The 17,426-nt window shown below is 41.6% G+C and overlaps 1 protein-coding gene across 4 annotated transcripts in view; it reads left to right on the top strand.

The window, feature by feature from the left end:
• and2 (actinodin2) overlaps window positions 1-17,426 on the top strand; it is a 131,168-nt gene that overhangs the window by 90,240 nt on the left and 23,502 nt on the right. The window contains exons 1-2 of one of the 4 annotated variants that reach the window (XM_051953375.1): window positions 8,771-10,182; window positions 10,262-10,497. The exons of the other annotated variants lie outside the window; for them this stretch is intronic. The gene's annotated coding sequence lies outside the window, so the exon portion shown is untranslated. Of the gene's footprint in view, window positions 1-8,770; window positions 10,183-10,261; window positions 10,498-17,426 lie in introns of those variants that run through there. 4 annotated transcript variants of the gene reach the window in all.

Below are 17,426 nucleotides of genomic sequence, written 5' to 3'. Positions count from 1 at the left end.
GAGCAACCTGATGGTGTCGGATGGAACAAAACATCATGTTCCAAAGGTGTTTTATTGGATTCAGGTCAGGTGAGCATGGGGGCCAGCTAATGGTATCAGTTCCTTCATCCTCCAGGAACTGCATGAGTTCTCTTACCACATAAGATTAGGCATTGTCATGCACCAGAAGGAATCCAGGACCACTGCACAAATGTAGGCTCTGACAATGGGTCAAAGGATTTCATCCTGATACCTAATGGCAATCAGAATGCCATTGTCCAGCCTGTAGAGGTCTGTGCGTCCCTCCATGGATATGCCTCCCCACACCATCGCTGACCCACCACCAAACCGGTCATGCTGAACAATGTTACAGGCAGTATAACGTTCTCCACGGCTTCTCCAGACCCTTTCATGCCTGTCACATGCACTCAGGGTACTCTCATCTGTGAAAAGCACAGGGCACCAGTGGTGGACTTGCAAATTCCTGTGTTCTATGGCAAATGCCAGCCGAGCTCCACGGTGCCAGTCAGCGAGCACAGCGGGCACTAGAGGACACTGGGCCCTCAGACAACTCTCATTACATCTCTTTCTGATTGTTTGATCAGAAACATTCACCCCAGTAGTCTGCTGGAGGTCATTTTGTAGAGCTATTGCAGTGCTCATCCTGTTCCTCCTTGCACAAAGGAGCAGATACCTGTCCTGCTGATGGGTTGAGGACCTTCGACAGCCCTGTCGAAGGCAGACTAACTGCCTGTCTCCTGGAATCTCCTCCATGCGCTTGAGAATGTGCTGGGAGACACAGCAACCTTCTGGCAATGGCACGCATTGATGTGGCATCCTGGAGGAGTTGGACTGTCTGTGGAACCTCTGTAGGGTCCAGGTATCGCCTCATGCTACCAGAAGTGACACTTACCCTAGCCAAATGCAAAACTAGTGAAAAACAGTCAGAAAAGATTAGGAAGGAAAAAAATGTCAGTGGCCTTCACCTGTAAACTTGTTCCTGTTTTGGGGGTTGTCTCATTGTTACCCCTCTAGTGCATCTGTTGTTAATTTTATGAACACCAAAGCAGCTGAAACTGACTAAAAAGCCCCTCAGTTACTTACTTGACCAGATCAGTATCCCACGTTTCACTGATTTGATGCAATACTTGGATTAAAAAGTGTTCCTTTAATTTTTTGAGCAGTATACATTCATACATGCATACATGCATGCGCATAAACACACACACACACACACACACACACACACACACACACACACACACACACACACACACACACACACACACACACACACACACACACGCACACACACACATATATACTTCATATATTCATTTACTCATCACACTGGGTAGTATTAATTTAGTTGATTTTGGTTTGCTACTTTCTGTAATCTAGCAGAGATGTGTTGACTGTGTAGTTTTAATATGTGTGTAGTGTAACCTTGTACCCAGCGACTGACAGATGTCCTGAGATGTGTTGACTGTGTAGTTTCAATATGTGTGTGATGACCGGTAGTGTAACCTTGTACTCAGCGACTGCCAGATGTCCTGCAGAAAGAACGGTAAAAGGAACTTGTGGTTGGGACTGGCATGAAGCCCGGGGGAAGATACTTCTCTCTGAGGGATGCCCCTCCCAACCTTTAACGATGTTAAAAACTCCCCTGACACCATTAGAAATAAGACAGAAAATCTAATAGGAAAAAAACCTAAGAAGAACAGAACAAAAGAAGGGAGGGCTGGGGGAGTGGCAAAACCCCCAGCCAGAATAGTATAAAAAAGCCTGTGAATTTTGGCACATTTCAGACATGTTCCCAGGATCATCTCTCATCTGTTTGTCCTGTTTTTGAACAGAATAAACATTTTTCTTTTTGGCATTTGAAGACTGGCTCCTGGACTCTTTTGGTGAGACTTAGATTATTTTACTCAAGAACCTAGAAATAATTATTAAAGTGTCAATGGTTTGAACTAGGCAGCCATAAGAGATCAATAAGTAGTGGACAATTGATCCAATCCACTACAGTGGCAGACTGAACACCATGCTTGGGTGGATTTTTTCAGTACATGGAAGCTTAGTGGAATGCATATGATTGGTGGGAGCAGGAGAGAGGGTGTGTCCCACAGGTAGTTTGTAAAAATTTGCCTAGATATGGCCTGAATCTTGAATCAACGCATTGAAGATGAACCTCTAGCTTAAGTAAAGACTTGATTAATCTTTAAACCAGACAGATCATCACTGCACTTTCAGCTATAATGATCCTCTTAAAAGATTTTACAAATGCAAGTTATCTTTGCTGGTCAGGTAATTTGAAGTCAACTGAGGAGGAGATTGTCGTCTTCAAATAGGAGATTATCAGTCAGTGCAGATTTAATCTATTAGCACATGATATTGTTTCTCCCCTGGGCATCAAAGCACTGCTGGTTCCACAGCAGGGAATCTCTTTACTGGCCTCAAAACATTCCTTGTACCCCACCCCTCTTTTACAAACTGTGTTTTATAATGTAGTGTGATCTCTGTCCCGAGGCGCTGCTACATCAAACAGCCACGACTTCACACCATGTGCAACAGATTCCACACACACTTCTCAGCAGGAGCTCTATGGATGTGCTTTGTATGAGGCTCATTTAGGGTGGCAGACTTTATCCCCCTCTGATAAAGATGTACACACGTGGACAAAATTGTTGGTACCCCTCAGTTAAAGAAGGAAAAACCCACAATTCTCACTGAAATCACTTGAAACTCACAAAAGTAACAATAAATAAAAATTTATTGAAAATTAAATAATCAAAAACAGCCATTACTTTTGAATTGTTGATTAACATAATTATTTAAAAAAACAAACTAATGAAACAGGCCTGGACAAAAATGATGGTACCTCTATAAAAGATTGAAAACTATTTGACCAGAGTGACATGATTAACTCAGGTGTGTCATTTAATTGACATCACAGGAGTTTCCAAACTCATAATCAGTCAGTCTGCCTATTTAAAGGGAGACAAGTAGTCACCCTGCTGTTTGGTGAAAAGGTGTGTACCACACTGAACATGGACAACAGAAAGCGAAGGAGAGAATTGTCCCAGGACATCCGAAAAAAAATTATAGACAAACATCTTAAAGGTAAAGGCTATAAGACCATCTCTAAACAGCTTGAAGTTCCTGTGACAACAGTGGCTCATATTATTCAGAAGTTCAAGACCCACGGGACAGTAGCCAACCTCCCTGGACGTGGCCGCAAGAGGAAAATTGATGACAAATTGAAGAGACGGATCGTTGGAATTGTATCCAAAGAGCCCAGAGCAACCTCCAAAGAAATTAAAGGTGAACTCCAAGGCCTAGGTACATCAGTGTCAGATTGCACCATTCGTCGTTGTTTGAGCCAAAGTGGACTTCATGGGAGACGACCAAGGAGGACACCACTGCTGAAAAAAACTCATAAAAAAGCCAGACTGGAATTTGCAAAAATGCATGTTGACAAGCCACAAAGCTTCTGGGAGAATGTCCTTTGGACAGATGAGACCAAACTGGAGCTTTTTGGTAAGGCACATCAACTCTATGTTCATAGACTCAAAAACCAAGCATACGAAGAAAAGAACACTGTCCCTACGGTGAAACATGGAGGAGGCTCAGTAATGTTTTGGGGCTGCTTTGCTGCATCTGGCACAGGGTGTCTTGAAAGTGTGCAAGGTACGATGAAATCTGAAGACTATCAAGGCATTCTGGAGAGAAATGTGCTGCCTAGTGTCAGAAAGCTTGGTCTCAGTCGCAGGTCATGGGTCTTCCAACAGGACAACGATCCAAAACACACAGCCAAAAGCACCCAAGAATGGCTGAGAGAAAAGCGTTGGACTATTCTAAAGTGGCCTTCTATGAGCCCAGATCTGAATCCCATTGAACATATGTGGAAGGAGCTGAAACATGCCATTTGGAGAAGACACCCATCAAACCTGAGACAACTGGAGCTGTTTGCTCATGAGGAGTGGGCCAAAATACCTGTTGACAGCTGCAGAACGCTCATTGACAAATACAGAAATCGTTTAATTGCAGTGATTGCCTCAAAAGGTTGTGCAACAAAATATTAAGTTATGGGTACCATCATTTTTGTCCAGCCCTATTTCATTAGTTTGTTTTTTTAAATAATTATGTTAATCAACAATTCAAAAGTGATGGCTGATTTTGATTATTTAATTTTCAATAAATTTTTATTTGTTGTTACTTTTGTGAGTTTCAAGTGATTTCAGTGAGAATTGTGGGTTTTTCCTTCTTTAACTGAGGAGTACCAACAATTTTGTCCACGTGTGTATACCACTTAACTGTCGAAAAGCTGCTCCCAATCAGCTGGCCTACATTTATAAAGGGATTTTAAATGTTCGTTAATTTAAACAATCACTGTCAGACTGGCACAGTTTGTTCACCGTCTCAGACGTCAAAACTGCTTTGGCAGTTGGTGATAATTTGTGTGACTCCACACTCCTTAGAAATATCCAGGCTGCAGCAGCTGGATGGAAAAAAATAACTTTGTTGTGTTCTGATTGTTGGAGTCTGGCTCCAAGGCTTTAAAGGGCTTTTTAAAATGCTTTAACACACTTTTTAGGCTAATTTAAAACAGCAGCATCTGTAAGATTTCACTGTGAACTAATCCCTTTGTAAATACTTTAGTCTCATATATAAGTATGTTTAAATCCAATTTGACCCGCTCACCTATTGAACCTGCATGGATAATTTTGTTCAGGTAAACAATCAATGTGAACAAAACAATAGATTACTGTCATTGCTGCTCATGATAATCGTGTAAAACAGACATCTGAATATAATCAAGCTAATTCAAGTTGACAGTGAACAGGAACCCTTTGCTGTTTCTTTTACATGGTCTTAGCTACTGTATTCAACTTATAGTTCCAGTTATATTTTGTCACCATTCTCTAAAAGAATTCTGCATACACTGTAAGACGTACTGTAAGGAAAAAAGAAATCTTCCCTGCAGAGCACAACAACAGGAATTTTGTCACCTGTCTTTCATTGTGACTTCATGTGTTTTGTCTCCAGTGTGAAGACTATAATTAGGCTCAAAATATTGTTTTCTTACATGTGCTGTCTCAGATTTCTATCTTTTCTGTGCTTGATTGAAAGCAGCATTTTGAGCACAAATTGATTAAGATTTTTGTGTGCAGCCTGCATGTACGTATGTAGACTAAATACAGACAGAATTTGACAGGACTGTTTAAAGTTTAGTGCAGAATGATTTAAATAAAAGGGATTTGCTATGTTTTTGTCTCATGCAATAGTGAATGAATAACTGGCTTTTTTTGGCTATGTCAGACAAAACGAAACAAGTGAGGATGTTGTCAAAGAGTTTAGGAATCCTTATTGAGTATTTTTCATTATGTTCTTTCACTCTAATCTACTAATCCGTTAGATATAACAGATTATTTCAACTATGTGTTTCTGTAGGGTTTTATCTTCATTTTTTACTCTTGTTTGGTGTTGTATTTACAGTATACAACAGAAGAGAGTACACCTCCTTACAACATTACCTAAATGTCAAATGATTCAAAATGTCTTCAACTCTCACTGCATTGTTATGAAGTTGTACTTTAGAAAGACTATAGTGGAAATATAGGCTTCAAAGTATATACACCCATGATTGATGACACACAAATTACATAAACTGTGATCAGTTTAAGCATGAACATGGTTCTAAAATGAGCTGTGAACATTTTCTTTCCCAGTTTTGGACCTATTTGTATGTCTGCATCATGGCTACATATGGAAAAGAATTGCCTGAGAACTGAAAAAAAAAATCTGATTGCAAGAGTCCACAAAGATGGAAAAGGACAGAGGGATATCGGTGACCAGCTAAAAATCTATGGAAACACAGTTACAGCCATAATCAGGAGGCACTGAACAAGCCATAGTGCCACTAATCAGAGCTGCAATGGTCGTCCTCCTAAAATGACGACACAGAACACATGGTCTACCTCTGAAAAACAGATGAGCAACTGCTTCAAACTTGGTAAAGCCAATACAGAGAGTGGTGTTTCATGTTGGTCTGAAGCCCACAATTATTTTTAGCTCCACTCATTAAATACCTGTTCAATCTGAGGCAATCTCATTCAACCACTCTGCATAAGTTCTGCTTTTACAAACCATATTCAGTTTTTGCTGATACTGGTCGGAAGGTGATCAGTTTACTTTATGTTTATGAGGTAGAGAAAATTTTAGGAACATTTTAACCCAGTACACCACCACCAACAACAACTATGATTCCATTAATAAACAAAAAATATAATTATCACTTTTCTGACATTGTCAAAAGTAGGGATTATAGCAGAGTTCTTGTATTTGATTGGGTGTAATTTGCTAAGTATTTTATGAATTTATTGATTGATATTTTTGTTTAAAATTGCTGCTAATCTTTCTCCACAGCCCAAAAAAAGATGGATGGTTTCCATATCTGATCAACAGCTGTAAACCTAAAGACACTCAGTTTAAATTGCTAAATGTTGAAGAAAAAAATCCAGCTCATTGTTGAGTTAAAAACAAACAAAAAACAAAACATTTCGTGTTTTTGTTTTATGACTCAATAACAATATAATAATATATTCATAAATTCAGTATTGAATTGATTTGACTATTTAAATGGATGTCCAGAAAACACATAGAGAATACTGAAATAGCCATATCTTAAGAGGCAGTACAACCAACAAGAGTAGCAGTAATAATAGTAGTAGAAGTAGTAGTTGCTGCAAATATGCACTACAGCCCATTTAACGTCTTTGCTCATGTTGCCAATGAATAAGAATAGCTGTGTAGAGGATGAAATATCTATTGGATTGAATAACATTCACAAAAATCCATTAGCTTACTTTCCTTGGAACTGGATTTTGTTGAGTGTTAAATGTAGGCTACCTGCAGAAACAGAGGCTGTGGCACATATTTCTGTGCATGTTGATGCAGTTCTCCAGCTGACCTCTGCCCTCACAAACTGTCAGACCCTCAAAAAGGCCACTCTGCAAACTCCTCAACAAGTGCATTTCCAGATCTTTGTACTTTTATTACATTGCACCCTTCAACCCACCAACCTGCAGAGCATTTTATGAGAAAATTCCTGGCTTTCAGAAATAATTGAGATATAGCCATCCCTTTTTCTGTTTAGAGTAACAAATGTGTTTTTGTTTCTGTGAATTTTTAGCATCTGTTTCATCAGGACTGCATCCAATGACAGAGACAAACATGCCTTCAGAGGAATAATGTCTGCTCTTTTCTTCGACATTTTTTCTCCAAAGCAAACCAACCATGACATATAATTTACTTTCATAGCTGTGGTAGTTTGAGTTCTTTTTTTTTAACATTCTTAAAACGTTGTCACCCCTCCAGATGTTGTGAAATTCTTAAGATTCCAGGGGTATGGTATTAAAATTATGACCTTGTATCATGCTCATGCCTTCAACAGTTTTTGAGTTGGATTGCAGGTTTCAGTGCACTGGGGAACACCTGTTAGGAGTGTAATTACACATATACTGGGCAGAGGTTCCATATGCTGTCGCCCTTCAACATGCTGCAGATGGCATGTGATAAATGATGGTCTGCTAAAAATGACTTAAATTATTTGATGGACAGTGTGTAATAGTCACATATATTCTGTGTGTTTAGTTTTATATGTGCAGTGTTCCTGTTAGGTCATATTTGCACAAATGTGTGCAGCAGTTATATACTCGCAAAAATCAGGGAAGTAACAATTTCTGCAAAGTGGTGTGTGTCAGTGGATTTTCTTGATAATTACTTTCATAATAACAGTGCATTTTATTTATAGATTGTTTTTCAGGATACTAAACAAGATGCTTTATATTAAATTTTCATTATTTTCATATCTAATACTTTACAAGCTAACTCATCTAAGGCAATATGTAGTATTGTTTGTCATCTCTCAGGTAACTGGTTAATTCACAGTTAATTCTAAATAGAAAGTAACAAAATTTGATGAAAATTCAATGTATTGCATCCCAATCAGAGGCGCAGATTTCTGGGAGACTGCAGAAGATACGACCTTCTCATCAATTAATACATGTGCGTTTGTACTCCATTGCACAGAGTGGGCCATAAGTTTCCATACATAGGAAAATCTATAATGTATATTTTTTATGCTTCAGATACCCTGGAAGATACATTTGACGCTATCTTTGGGGGCACTTGAAGGCCATTGTGTATCAGGTGAAGTTGCGAGGCATAAATAATCTCAAGGAACATATCATTAACGCCATTACAAGCATAACTTCAACTGTGCTAATGCAAGTTCATCAACAGTGGAAAACACATATTAATATGTATTTTCAAAACAATGGTAATCATATAGAGCACATTATATAAATAAAAATGGTTGTGCAAAATAAATGTTTATTTTTTCTATGTATGGAAATTTATGGCCCACCCTGCAGTCTGCACTGATTATAACGTCATCCGTAGGTGCAACAGGATAGAGTGAAGGTATTGAAGGTGCTAAACGATGCATAAAAATTCACCAGAAAGCAAAAAATTAATTGTTAGACATGCGTTTTTTTTTCTTCAGAAGCTGTTGAAGTAATGGTAATTGAAACTACAGCTTGCCGGTCATCTGCTGATGAAGATCATTTCAAAAGAAAGGCAGTCTCTTCGATGAGAAAATACATTTTAATGAGCATTTGTCACTATTTGTTGGTATTTTATATACCATTTAATTATTTGAATAATTGAGCAGTTGTCAGTTTATTCAAAGATGGAATTAATCAGCTGTGACCACATGTGGGATATTTTTTTACATTGTGATTTTCATTTCAACTCCATATCAAGCTAATAATTATTAAAGTTGGTTATGAGATTATTTTCCCCACCAGACCCAAATCTTAAACCTATGTAATGTGTTGCAGGTTTTTCCAAGAACATGAGTTACAAAATCTGAACACTAATCTGAGCAGTCTTCAGGTTCAGACAGCTCTGAGAGTAACTGTAATAAACTCAAATACTGCAGCAAAAAGTACAAATAAAAATGATGATTTTTGGAGAAGAGCTTTATAAACAGAAACCATCACTTCAACACCTCCCATAACAGAGACTCAGCACAGTTTTTGTGATATAATGATGTGAGGGCTGAGGGCATATCCAGTTATCAGCCTACAGGTAGACTTCACACAGACTGCATTGTGTCTGTGGATTACATCAGTCAATAAACACTCTTCAGATTTGTTGTTTACGAACATATGGGAGATCAGAACTGTTTCTGCAATGCAATAAAAAAGATTTTTTGTATTCGCTGCTTGAATTGCTTGTTAAAGTGTCATATGTATTTTATCACTTCAAATATTAATGTATGAATACACTTCTTCAATATCAGCACCAACGAGAATGCCGATCTGAAGGTCAGTTATACTTCCAGTTGCGGGCAAAAGCATGATGGGGTTTTATTACTATTCAGCACAAGTTGAAGGCTGTTAAGAGGCTTCTGAAGAACACAAAATGAAGACTGCAGGTTTTTAAAAGCTGGCTGTACAGGTTCAGCAAAACAGAACTGTGCCGTCAGCACAGAAAAGTCTAACAATTATATACAAGACAATAGTATTAATTACATTCAGACACTCTTCACTGTGTATTAATCGGTATATACAGTAAGTCTGGCTGAGATTTCCAGAGAGGGGCACCATGATCTGGGTCACTAACTAAAGTCCTAGGAAGAAACACTCAATTTAAATAAAAAGGCTTGAGAAACTTGAAGTTATTCTGCACAGACATGGCACAAAATCTTACATTTAAAGTAGCAGGTTATTTATTATGGAGGATAATGAAAAAAAGCTTATATATAAAAGATACATTAATCCAGCGGAGCACTAGCAGTTGTCTGAGGCTGTCCTTAAGCACAGCTCTGTCAGGGTCCTCTCCTCACCCCCTCTCCCACCTAGCATCCCAAAAAAGATCCCTTTTCCCTATCTTTCTCCTCCCTGTCTCTCCCTCTGTCTCCTCTCCACTCCTCTGTCTCCCATCCGCTCCTCTGCCTCTGTTTCCTCCTCCAGTGCGGCACCTGAGTGGAGCGCAGACTCACACCTGCCTCCACTCAGGTAATCAGCCATCTCCACGGGTCCCGGACAGCTGAGAAACATCACTGTGATTACACACCAGCAATAAGAACCGGCTCATCCTTCCACACCCTGCCAGATTGTTGAATACGACTTACTAGTCAGTTCGCTCTCTAGCCGCACAGTTGTTCGTTGAGTTTTTGACGTTTTTAACACGCTATGTCCTTTCTCCTGCCTAGACTCCGCTGTCCGGGATCCCCCCCACTGAGTTCCTCGTCTGTTCCTCCCCTGGAACCATTCAGCACCGTGCAATCCCCCCCTGGACCCCCCAGTCGGCTCGGACCTCCCTTCCTGGATCCCCCCACAGCAGCACGCCAGCTGCTCCCCACCTCCCGACGCCCCTCCTACAACACCACCGGGACATCAGCCGTCCCCTGGCCTCCGAATGTAGTGGGGGGGCCAGTTGCCCCACTACGTAAAATCTATGTTTAACCTGATCACTCTATGTATTAACAACTGTGATTTAATTCTAAGTTCTCGGTCTGAAAATATCTAAGTCTCACCATAGAATCATCAAAGGAGTCCAGGAGTCGAGTCTTCAGATGCCAAAAGTGTTTATTCTGTTTAACACAGGTCAAAACACTGAGAGAGGTTCCGGAAGCCCTCTGAACTTACTGTCAGATAATACAATCTTTTATACCCTCTGAGCTGGGGTCAGTTCATGCCCTTAACCCATCCCTCTTTTTGCCACCGCCAGCTGCCAGTATTACATAATTTAAGGAAAGAGCGAATCTTTACTCCCTAATAATTTTAATTGGAAACTCGTGGGCGGCCGGCACTTTTCCCCATGGGAGGCAGCCTCCCCCAAATTTTCTCACACGAACACCTGCACCCTTATCTCCAAACAATACTTTTGTTGATACTGGCAGTTATCCTAGAGGAAACAACCTACAGGCTATCTGTAAACCATTTCAGTCAGAGGGCAAAGGGCCTGCACTCAGATACACACACAGACATAGATTTATTATAGCAGTGGATTAATTTTTCCACAACAGTCCCCCCTTGTGGCTCTTAAGAGAGCCACATATATTAACAAGCTGTAATCACATTCTCGGGGACATACCTTACCTATCCCAGACAATGAGGGTCACTTGATTGACAGAGGCTCAGTGACTGGAGCAACTGGGCAACAGAGTAAAGATACTAGATCCTAAATACTAGCTCTGTCAGAATCCCCCCGGGACTATCCCATCCTGAGGATTCAGTGATCGTCTTTGTCCGGCTTCCTAGCAACACGTGAGACATGACCAGGGAAACATCCTCTCAGACATGATTACTCTTGGCATCAAGTGTTTTATGAGACTGTACTTTCAATGGTGTCGAGAGGTAAAATGCCTCGTCATGTGACACGTGAAGCAAAACAAAAAACACAAGCTAACTGTACTTGGTGTAAATGTCAAATGAGTATATGTAGCACACAATAATCATGTTAATTGCACAGTATAGCAGAGAAAATGCCTATACAACCCAAATGCTACACCATAACTCTGTTATATCATCACATTTGAGTGCACATTGTCATTACCCCTATACTGTGATAACTAAATGCTAATCAAACTAAAACAACACATCTAATTAAAATCCAGTGAATAAAATGTAATACGTATGTAGTGCTCCAATAACTAACTATGTCAGTAGTAGTGAATGAATATAGTGCAAACACTTCTAGTGAGTGTGGAAGTTAGGCAGATCAAATTGAATGTCTGACGAAAACAAGGTGTAGGTGTGTGGTGGAGGGAAGGTATGAGCCTGGAGTGGTAGCCACCTGTTCCCTCCCAGAATTTAGCAACACAAAGTAATATAACTTCTTTACAGTGTCTTGCCATACATGGAAAGTGGGGTTTTATGTTACATGAAACTAACTCTACATTAGTGAGTACTGCAATGAGTACCATTACATGAATAAACAAAATCTAAGTTATGTGTAATCAATTCAGTGTAATGAGGTATCACTATTTAATTCTAAATGTTACGTTTACATGGGGTAAGATTACACCATCGGACTACAGGTGGAAATTAGCTCTTTGTGCTATAACCTGGCACATGCATATTTTCCTTATATGGATTAATGTTTATTGTGCATTGTCCCTGATTAAATAAATGAAATAAATAAATAAATAAAAAATAAATTATTTATGTCTAAAATGTCAGCGACACAAACATAGGCATATAGAATTTATCTGCTGAAGCCTAATTTAAACCTCCTTACAAAAAAATACATCAAACATTCATGTGAACAAAATCAGTGATGGTTATACTTGTCTTATATTAGTCTTAAAACTATCAGTGATTATGTCAGTAGTGTAATGCATAACTATATAATCACACATGCAACATAAATGCAATACGTTCAAGAGACAAGCCTGCCACACCAGTCCCTGGTACACTTATGAGGTCACCCCCTTTCTGTGTTTTTTTTTTTAGTAGGTTTTTCTGCCCTGTTATGGGGTGGCCATTCGCCATGTCCCGCTACGGACATAAAATTGAACTCATCCAGCTATTTGAGAAAAATCCCAAATCCCCTAACCTAGTCATGCACAGACCTTGTGGCCGGACTACATCATGGGACCTATGTCCACAGTGTACAACTTAATGCATAGTGTACTTTATAAAGTAATATTTCTCCATTTCAATCATCCCCAATCATTAACACAGGCTTTGTGTTTTGTATTCTAACATGGCAATATGTCGACAACTGAGCAATATACAAGCATCATTACAGAATCTTCAATATACATTAATCTCTTATTTTGTTGACAATAGTTTCACGGGCGTCTAGATTAAGGAGGGGGACCTTGAGCATTTGGGGGTTGCTGAGCCTGAGAGGCCGCTCTCAGCTGTAGCACCCTTCCTTCCACCAGCATTGGCAACAGCTTCCCAGATTGATTTCCCATCATTTCTTCCATAGCTGCAATTGTTTCTGATTGACTCTGCAAACGCGAGTTGCAGAACTGGTTCAGTGCATTGTATTTGTGCACGGTGTCGTCTAGTGTGCGCTGCAATGTGACAATTTGGTGTTGCTGATCATCAACCTGAGCCTCCAGCTCAGCGTTTCGACGGTGCAAATGAACCAGTGTCAGTGGATCAATCTGTTGCAGGCTTCTGTAGAGGCGACTACTCTCGCGCTTCCTGATCACAGAGAATTGGCGTCTAGCCTGAGGTGTCAAACCTCTTTGCAGGATACTAAAAACATCTCTGGTCATGTTTGCGACCTCCTCGCAGAGTTCGTTGTAAGTAAAATACTCAATGGGACGTCGTAGGCACTCAAACAGGTGAGCTCTGTCTGAGGCACTGTAGGTGACAGCTGGAGCCCGCCTCTTAACCTGTCGCCTGGTAGATGGAGCCACTTCATTGGGCCACCCTCGTCCTGGTGATGTTGGCACATACTCCTCTTCCTCTGAATCTGGGGAAGGCACAGGTGATCTCGCCCTTGGATCATCCGGAGTCGTAGGTCCCGCATGCCTCGCCTCTGCTCTGTACACTTCTCCACTCGGCCCTGGCTCTGCAGGTCGTATCTCTGGTCTGGGCGCTGTGAGCAGGGTGTGAAGGATCCGAGAGCTCCCCGAGGCCTGTGGCTCCTCTGCTCTCGCCGTCGAACTGCCACCCTGAGCTCGACCTGGGGAAAGATAAGGACGAAAGAGGACAGGGGCAGGGGGCACCATGCCTGGCATCCATGCTGCTTCTGGCTCCCTAAGGGCTGGCCCGGCCCAATAGGCTGATGCTGGAGGCTTCTGCCAGCCGGAGTAATGGGCTTCCTCCATTTACAGTCTGTGGGGAGGTTATGTGATATAATACATACAATGTACATTTATACATGAAACAGCCTACATTCTATCCTTTATAAGCATATTTAAAATATTTACAAATATTCTACCTGCCAATGGAGAGTGGAGGGGGACTTACAGGTTGGGCAACACCTCTGGTGGTGGAATTCCCATGTCCTCATACAGCGACATGTCTTCATACTCCACCCTAGATACCGTGTCAGCTTCGTGGTCATTGTCACATGTAGTTTCGGCATCGTATGCTGATATTGTGTTATCTTGTTCTGTATACTGCACCTGCACTAATGGGAATTGTCCTGAGATCTTTTTAAACACCGTAGACACCATGAGGCGTAGTATTGGTACAATGCAACAAATCAAAATTACCACGATCAGGCAAAACACTCCAATTACTATTCCAATCATTTTTAGAGTGCTAAGCCACCCCCCTTTGGACAACCAGTCCCAAAAACTCTTCACCTGAGTATTCCAATTAGAATTTAGAACATGCTCGTCTCTCATTCTACGCATTTCATTCAGAACTTGTGTTAGGTTACCATCAGCTGCTGTATGCAGCGGTATTTCAGTGCAGCACTCGTCTCCTATTTCTTCACAAACTCCTTGGTGTGGCGCCATTAAAGACTCTAAGACAAACCTGTTTTGAAGAGCCATTATTGATGTAGCATGCAATTGTTCTCGTACTAAGGACAAACCCTTTATAGTATAATTAATAAACCTCTGTTGATTACACCAGAGAAGATTTATCCACCGGCTATTTCTAGCTACATATTGGGCATTAACTGCCTGTCCATACATAGGAACTGATCCTGCAACTCGTCCTGATTCTATCCATCCCGGGTGCACTGCTGCATGCTCATATGGTACCCCATATGGAACTTGGTCCCAACTAATGTATACCTCTCCCGAATTTCTCCAATCCCATCCATCCAATTTAATACTTCTCGTGGTTTTCCTTTTTATGTTTCTTTTGTTTGGCTCTGGTGTGCTATTTCTGCTTCCTGTTCTATTCCTATTTTGCATTTGAGACCTACTTCTTCCTGGTGTTTTGGTGCTTCTTGGTGTAGGGAGGGGTTCTGCTTCCTGTAAACGGTTAGGCCTCTGGGCTATTATTGACAACTGTCCCGTAAGCATTAGGGGTGCACATATTCCTTCCCATCCCGATGGCAATTGTGTTAACAATGTATCATTCTGATTACATGTCCAATAGATATCACCTAGTGGGACAGTGCCATCCAATTTAGGTATACAGTATTCCTGCACAAAAGTTCTATTCAGTTGATAAATTATACATTCCCCATTTGGTACGACCTGAGCACACCTTAAGCGGGAATTGGTTCCTGACTTACATATTTTAACTGCTGCAGCCGCTGAACCATACGTTGTGGAAATGCTGTATGAGTGGCTGTAGCACTGCACCAACCCTGCTGAGTCCCACATGCTGGTTGTTGTTCTTTTTGTGATGGCCTCCAACTCTGCCCCTTTCGCTATACAGAATGGAAAAACCATATCATCAAACTGTTGCACCACTGGAGGCAATACACTTGATACATCATATTCATTATTTGTAATGTATTGTGGGCAAATACTATGATCTCCAGACCAACGCCAGTTGTACTCACTTGCCATGTGCATAGCGCAATTAGCAAAACACCTGTCTGGATCCAAACAATCACCTATTTTGCTCCCTGGCAATATTTTGAATTGAGGGATCCTTCTGGCATTGTAACAGGCTATACAGTTCTGTCGTGTTAATCCTTTAGCTATATACATTGTTTGTGCTGAAAATTTCAACCACTGCGCAAACATATTTGTGTCCCATTTAGCAGTTTTTAGTTTTTCCAAATCTCTCTTGTGACGTTACCATCATTCAATTGCATTTTTCTTTTGGCCTCTTCTAGTGGCATCTTTTGTCCTGGTCTGTGACATGTGGTGTATGTGCACCTTACCCTTATAGTCACCATCCCCTCTCCATGGCATTCTTTAGCTCTTGGGTAACCTATCCAGTGCTTACTTACTGGTTCAGAATCAACAAAAACAGTTATTAAAGCATGGTCATAAGCATTAATCTTCACATAATTCACAATTAACCTTTGATCATTCCATTCTACACCCTTTGAGTTAGTCACTAGAGTAGTCATTGCCATAGCACATGTTTGTAGTGAGTTTGATGAGTGTCCACTGTCCTCAGGAACAGTCAACAGTAGCTCCCCCCTTGCGAACCCACCAAGGGTTAGCAACCAGAGGAGAAAGAGATTAGTCAGAGTCTGAGTCCAGCCAGACACGCTGACCCTCAGACGAGAGTAGTTCAGCAGAGAATGCAAGCGAAGAAGGGGAAGAGTCAGGCACGGAGGGGGCAGCCCCGGAGGGCAGCTGTCCACTGGGGCCCGCTCGAGGGAAGGAAGGAGGGAATCCCGCTCCATCAGAGCTGCTTTGAGAGGAGAATGGGGAGTCCACAGCAGGACTGTCAGTCTCTGGAGAAGCTGGAGAAACAACTGCACCATCAGTGTCTGTAGTGGTTGGGGAGACATAACCAATGCGAGTGAGGTGTTTATACCCTTTTTGGGGACGGCGTGCCAGCAGTCGTGCAGACCTTCGCTGCCCTTGTGGCGAGGAGGGCGCACCACTCACTGCAGGTGAGCTAGAACGTGAGCAGCTGGGGGCGCTGTGTGCTGCCCCTTCAGCATGCAACGGTGGCGTAGTTAGAGCAAGCTGGTCAGGGTGATGTCCAGGTGGCTCAAGCGGATGATGGGGAGCGCAGTGATTACGATGGAACCAGTAGGGCTTACCTTCGACTTTTAGAGCAGTCGGAGTGGTAAGAACAACTGTGAACGGTCCGTCTCTACGTGGTTCGTTCCAGTGCCGTCTGAACACTCTTATGAACACCTGGTCGCCCACCTGGATGTCACGCTTGTCGAGCGGGATCTGAGTCTCGTCCTTGTTGTTAGCCTCCTTCACCTGTTGGAAGATAAGTCTGTGGATCTTAGTTAAAGATCTCAAATAATTACCCAACTCCTGCTGCAACTGAGGTAGTGAGGGGCCTTCCACCGGGCCCCTGTGCTGTGGCACAGGCATAGGACGTCCTGTAAGCATTTCATGCGGGGTTAAATGGGTTAGTCTGTTAGTTTGTGAACGCATTGCCATTAAGGCAATAGGCAGAGCATCAACCCAGGTTAACCTGCCATCATTGTCAGCTATGATTTTGGCTATTTTTGTCTTCAGGATTCCGTTGGCGCGCTCAACGGAGCCCTGTGACTGAGGATGGTAAACACAGCCAAATTTCTGCTTAATATGGAGTAGTTTAAATGTTTCTTTTACCACTCTGGAAACAAAATGAGGACCACTATCTGATGAAATAGTGTCAGGCAGACCAAACCCAGGAAATACCTCAGTACAAAGAAACGTAGCTACCACTTTACTGTCACATGTTGTGGAGGCACAGGCCTCCACCCAACGACTGAATCTACATACAACAACCAAAATGTACCTTTGTTTCCGTACACGATGAATCATATCAATGAAATCCATCATAAGATGTTTAAAGGGTCCCTCAGGGACGGGA

Source organism: Acanthochromis polyacanthus, chromosome 9 (assembly GCF_021347895.1).
Source record: "Acanthochromis polyacanthus isolate Apoly-LR-REF ecotype Palm Island chromosome 9, KAUST_Apoly_ChrSc, whole genome shotgun sequence".
Taxonomy (NCBI): Eukaryota; Metazoa; Chordata; class Actinopteri; family Pomacentridae; genus Acanthochromis; species Acanthochromis polyacanthus.
This window is presented reverse-complemented; position numbering and strand designations above follow the sequence as displayed.